Source organism: Callorhinus ursinus, unplaced genomic scaffold (genome assembly GCF_003265705.2).
Source record: "Callorhinus ursinus isolate GAN/ISIS: 27379988/994484 unplaced genomic scaffold, GSC_fseal_2.0 scaffold57, whole genome shotgun sequence".
Taxonomy (NCBI): Eukaryota; Metazoa; Chordata; class Mammalia; order Carnivora; family Otariidae; genus Callorhinus; species Callorhinus ursinus.
In genome coordinates this window covers 8,662,116-8,668,476 of record NW_027397119.1, presented here as the reverse complement: position 1 = coordinate 8,668,476, position 6,361 = coordinate 8,662,116, and positions in this window count along the sequence as shown.

Here is a 6,361-nt window from a genome sequence, read left to right as displayed (position 1 = left end):
TATTAGAATGGCCAAAATCCAGAACGCTGACATCACCAAATGCCGGTGAGGATATGGAGCAACAGAAACTCTCTTTCATTGTTGGGGGGAATACAGAATAATATGGCAGCTTTGGAGGGCAGTTTGACAGTTCCTCACAAAACTCTTACCATATGATCCACCAATTGCACTCCTTGGTATTTACCCAAAAGAGTTGAAAACATTTATCTACACAACGACCTGTTCACAATGGCCAAAGCTCGGAAGCAAGGAAGATGTCCTTCAGTAGGTGAGTGGATAAACTGGGGTCCATCCACACAATGGAATAGTATTCAGCACTAAAAGAAACGAGCTATCAAGCCATGAAAAGACATGGAGGAAGCTTAAATGTGTATTACTAACTAAAAGAAGGCAGTCTGAAAAGGCTACACTCTGTATGTTTCCAACTATAGGACATTCTGGAAAAGGCAAAAGTATGGAGACAGGAAAATAATCCGATCAGTGGTCGTGGGGAGGTGGTGTTAGGAATAGGCAGAGCACAAAGGATTGTTAGGGCAGTGAAAATACTCCGTATGACACTATAATGATAAACATACCATTATACATTTGTCCAAACCCATAGAATGTACAGCACCAAGAGGGAACCTTAAGGTAAATGATGTACTTTGGGGGATTACAATATGTCCATGTTGATTCATCCTTGGTAGGAAATGTACGACTCTGGTGAGTGATATTGATAACGGGGAGGCTATGTTTATGGCGGCAGGAGGTATACGGGAAGTCTCTGTGCCTTTCTCTCATGTTATTGTAAACCTAAAACTACTCTTAAAAAGAAGAAAATAATCTTTTTTAAAAATTAGAATGTGTCAGCCAACAGCACAAAAATTTTAAAATATTAGGCATTAAAAATTAGTATAAATTTAAAAAAAAAGCATCTATGCTCAAGGACCTTGCAATCTACTTGGGAAAACAAAACCAGCACATCAAACAAAAAGTCCAAGTAAGATAAGTCTCAAGCTGTGTAACTGGTATCATCACAAAGTACCACACTGTCTTTTCCCTCCGCACCCCAAAATGCATCCCCCTACATATGGAAAAACCTGTTGTTCCCCAAAAATGCCACATTCTCCCTGGCCTGCCTGCCATTTCACTGTTTCCTCCAACTAGAATGCTTTTCTCTATTCCCAATTCTTTTTTTTTTTTTAAGATTTTATTTATTTATTTGACAGAGAGAGACACAGCGAGAGAGGGAACACAAGCAGGGGGAGTGGGAGAGGGAGAAGCAGGCTTCCCGCGGAGCAGGGAGCCCGATGCGGGGCTCGATCCCAGGACCCTGGGATCTTGACCTGAGCCGAAGGCAGACGCTTAATGACTGAGCCACCCAGGCGCCCCTCTATTCCCAATTCTTTACGGCATCGACTTAGGGGTGGAATTGCTAGGGAGATGGTAATTCTATGCTTAAATTTTTGAGGAAACAACAAAATGTTTCTACAGTGGTTGCACCCTTTTACATTCTCACCAGCAAATATACAAGGGTTTCAATTTCTCCACATCCTCGCCAACCTAGGCTTATTTTCTGGGCTTTGCTTTCTTTTTTTTTTTTTTTTAATGGCTGACCTAGGGAGTGTGATGTAGTATTGCACTGTGATTTTGATTTGTGTTTCCCTAATGACTAACCTAGATAACTTTTCAAAATACCTACCTTTCTCCAATCCATGGACTTGTTTTCAACCTATTGTGTTGCAACAGCCTACTTCACAGTGTAATTATTAGGATTAAGGGAGTGAATAGATAAATCCACACAGGAAGATTCAACTGAAGCATCTCCATGTCTTGGAAGACTTCCACAGCCTTCCCAGACAAAGTTCAGTGTTTCCTCCTATGACAAAGGTATATATATATATTTTTTAAGATTTTATTTATTTATTTGACAGAGACACAGCGAGAGAGGGAAAACAAGCAGGGGGAGAGGGAGAAGCAGGAATCCCGCTGAGCAGGGAGGCAGTCCTGAGACCCTGAGACCATGACCTGAGCCGAAGGCAGTCGCTTAACCAACTGAGCCACCCAGGCGCCCTGACAAAGGTATATTTTTGTTAACACTTCCCAGGAGGTTCTAATATGCAGTCATGGTTAAAAACCACCAGGCTGGGGCACCATTCCCCAAACTGGACAGATCACGGGAGTCATCTGGGGCACCAATTAAAAGGGTGGATTTCCGGGGCGCCTGGGTGGCTCAGTCGTTAAGCGTCTGCCTTCGGCTCAGGTCATGGTCCCAGGGTCCTGGGATCGAGCCCCGCATCAGGCTCCCTGCTCCGCGGGAAGCCTGCTTCTCCCTCTCCCACTCCCCCTGCTTGCGTTCCCTCTCTCGCTGTGTCTCTCTCTGTCAAATAAATAAATAAAATCTTTGAAAAAAAATAAAAGGGTGGATTTCCTGGCCTGGCACCAGATTCTGGAAACAGTATTTCCAGAAGAGAGGCCTGGAAATCCATATTTTAAAAGAAGTGCCCACAGGTGATTCCTATGACCAGGCCAGTTTAGGAAACACTGGGCTATTGGATAATTAAAGAACAGTAAACACGGAGGGCAGTTTAAAATGATAACCTGGTTTGCAAATTAGGATCCTCTTGCATCCTGGCTCTGGAAAGATAAAGATTACCCATATCTGGCTGATAACCACTGTAGGGTTGCTGCCCTGAGACTAGCTCCCCACCGACATCCACGATGCTGAAAATTGTCCATCTTTAACCCTTCCCAATTAGGAGTGCCCTCAGAGTCTGCAAAGTCTAGACTTCAGTGTGCATCCCAGAGAGTCTGACCTGCCCCCTCCATATGCCTAATCCTTGATGGTGCCTCTTCCTCTTTGGTGGAATCATAATATTCTTACTATGTGCAGGAAGTGTTCCAAATGCTGGATTATCACTAATCCTCACAGCATCTCTGAAAAAGAGAGTAGTGTCTCCATTTTATAGATATGGCTCGGAGACATAAAGGAGCTTACCCAAGGTCACACACGTAATATGTGGCTAAGCATGGATTCAAACCCATGTGATTACAAAACTGGGGCATGTGCCACTCTGCCGCACTTCTTCTCAAAGATTACTACTATATCCCCAGTTATAGTTCACCAGACAATGTTGCTTGCCCCTGGGGCTTTCCAGCGATACCCAGTGATTTCAGAACTGCAGCTTCGAAATAGTTGGAACCTTCCTGCCCAAAGGAATCCAGAGAGAGTATCCAGGGCACTTTGGGAAAGGGCAGCTCAGTTATAGGGAAGCAAAGGCAGTGGTGAGAACAACCAACCCTGAGCACAGATGGCCACACTTCCCTATCCCACCCCCATCACTACATCCTCCTAGAACTGAATGAAGCCGGAAGGGGATATCACCTCAGCTCTGGGCAGCAGGAAAGAAGTTGACCTCTGGGAAGGAGATAGCAGGGGAGGGGTTATGGCAAGGGGAAAAATGGGAGGGGGCACCCCTTCCCCAGCAGAAACAAAAGACAGAAAAGTTTCCAGCCATGTCAGGCTAGTCTTGTGACTATAACAGGCCGGTTAGGGGATCCAGGATGTGCAGGGCTCTGGAATTTCATGATGTTTCAGGATGAGTATCCAGGTAGTCCATGGAAAAGCCATTAGGAGACTTCAGTTGTCCCTGAAGGAAGGCCGCGGGCCATGGAGGACCTCAGGATTGAGGCTAAATGAACCCCTATTAGGAAAAGTACCAAGCAAGACTGCAGCAGGCTGCCCCACAGAGATGCTTCCTTCACAGGCTCCTCCACAGGCCCCTGTCGGTGAGCAACACCTCCCCCTTCCCCCAAATCCTTCACCCCCACTGAAAAATCTCATATTCTAGGTGAAAATACTGTGGCTGCTATACAAACACCACTTAACGACACACCATCTAGCTCCTCTCCCACCAGTTTTCTACCCCATAGTCCTCCTATATAGAAAATTCTGAAGCCACCACTAGCCTCACTGTCTTCTAGGGACCGGGGAGAGGGGTGCTGTGAGTGTGTTAGAGTGTTGCAAGGGAGAAATCCCTCTCCTACAGAGACTTCGGAGCTGACCTGGTGTCTGCCGTGGCTGAAGGAAAAAAAGAAAGGACACTGGGGTGAAAGACAGTGACAGAGAAGTGCTATAGAATGCCACAGGCCTGGGGAAAGACTTCCTGGAGAAGGGACTAGCAATGACGTAATCATCTTCCATCTTCAGGATGGACATTACAGACCACGAGGAAGCCCAGATCTGAAAAAAAGAGTTCCCCTTGTGGAGGTGGGAACGAGACCTGGCAACCAAAGTCTCAAGGCAGCGCCTTCAGAGAGGGAAAAATGGGTCTAAGTGTAGGAGAGCTCTCTCGGCTAACAAGCTTTAGGAGTGGGCACGTCCTGAGGCAGTAGGAGGCCCATGTGAACTTTGGAGATTCTTGTCTGCTGTGATGCTCACCGTCTCCTTGAGAGTCTCTGAGCGTCCACCCCCAGCTGAGTCCCTCCTTCTAAAGCATCTGGCTGGCTTGCTACCTGCTGCTAGTTCCTGTCTTTTCATCTGTGACCTCTGCTCCCTACATCCGTGCTTCTCTCTTCACAGATTGTAGCTATTTCTGCTCTTTTAGTAGGGAAGGGCTGGGTGTCTTCCCCTTCCCAAGGTCACAGCTGGCTGGGCTGGAAGGAAATCTGCTCCCTCCAGCCCCTCTCGATGCCTGACCCTAGGGATCAGCACAACACACGGCAAACTACCTGGATGAGTCTTATCTATCTCATCCATTACTCATTCAATGTATTTTCTGAGTCCTACTAAGGGCCAGGAACTGAGAATACACGAGTGATCAAAATGGACCCAGAGCTCACAGTCTTGTCCCAGTGGTCCCGGGGCTTCAGAAGACCCCAAAACCAAAGTCTTCTGTATTTATATACTCAGAGAAATACTTGCAATACCTAAAACCAACAAAGGACTCATATTTGAAATATTTAAAGGACTCCTACAAAGCCGTAAGACAGAAAGCCAAATACAAAACGGACCCCAAAAAGTGGACAAAATACTTGAACAGATATCCAAATGACAAAGGATATGAAAAGGTGCTTAATTAACCTCATTGGTTATCAGGGAAATGTAAATTTAAACTGCAATGAGATGCCACTATATACCCACCTGAATGGCTAAAATTTTTAAATCTTTTTATTTTTTTTTAAGATTTTATTTATTTATTTGAGAGAGAGAGAAGGAGAGATAGAGAGCACGAGAGGGAAGAGGGTCAGAGGGAGAAGCAGACTCCCTGCCGAGCAGGGAGCCCGATGCGGGACTCGATCCCGGGACTCCAGGATCATGACCTGAGCCGAAGGCAGTCGCTTAACCAACTGAGCCACCCAGGCGCCCTAAATCTTTTTAGATTGACTAAACAAAGTGTTGCCGAAAATGTGAAGTAATCGGAACTCTAAGACATGCTGGCAGGAGTGTAATTAACATGAGCAGTTGAAAAAATTATTTAGGAGCATTTACTAACACTAAACATAGGATTATTCCATGACCTAGTAATTCTGTTCCTAGGTATATATCCAACAGAAATATGAACAGAAATGTACCAAAGGACACGAACAAAATAGTTACAGCAGCGTTATCCATAATAACTCCAAACTGGAAACAACTCCAATGTCCAACAACCGAATAACAGGGGCAGCTCGGTGGCTCAGTCGGTTAAGCATCTGACTATTGATCTCAGCTCAGGTCTTGAACTCAGGGTCGTGAGTTCAAGCCCGGCGGTGGGCTCCACAAGCATGGAGCCTACTTAAAAAACAAACAAACAAACAAAAACCCCCCACAAAATAACAGATAAATTATAGTATGTTCATTTAATGCCATACAGTAAAGCAATGCAAATGAATGAGCCACTGCTACCACAATGTGTTATGCATGAATTTCACAAATATAATATTGAGGGCATCCAGACATAAAATAATACCTACACAAATGGTTCCATTTATATAAAGTTCAAAACCAGGCAAAACTATTCTATGGTGTTAGAGGTTACCTTTGGTAAGGAAGGTGGGGTAGTGGCTGGGAAGGAAAGTGAGGAGGGCTTCTGGGATTCCAGTAACGATTTAATTCTTGGTTTGGGTCGCAGTTATATGGGTATGTTGACTATCATAATTTGTTGACTTGTACACTTAGGCTTTGTGCATTTTCACACATGTCTGGTATACTTTGATTAAAAACAACAACAAAACCCACAGGAGAAGCGAACTGTTTTCAGGTGGGTAAAAAATGGAAAGTGGGGAGGGAATAGGGGGACCTCAAGATTTTGCATAGGCGGCTGAGCTGTGGCACCGATTTAAAGCAGCAGAGAAGACTGTTGAACGGGACAGGATGAGAACTGTCTCCAGCCCCTGACTG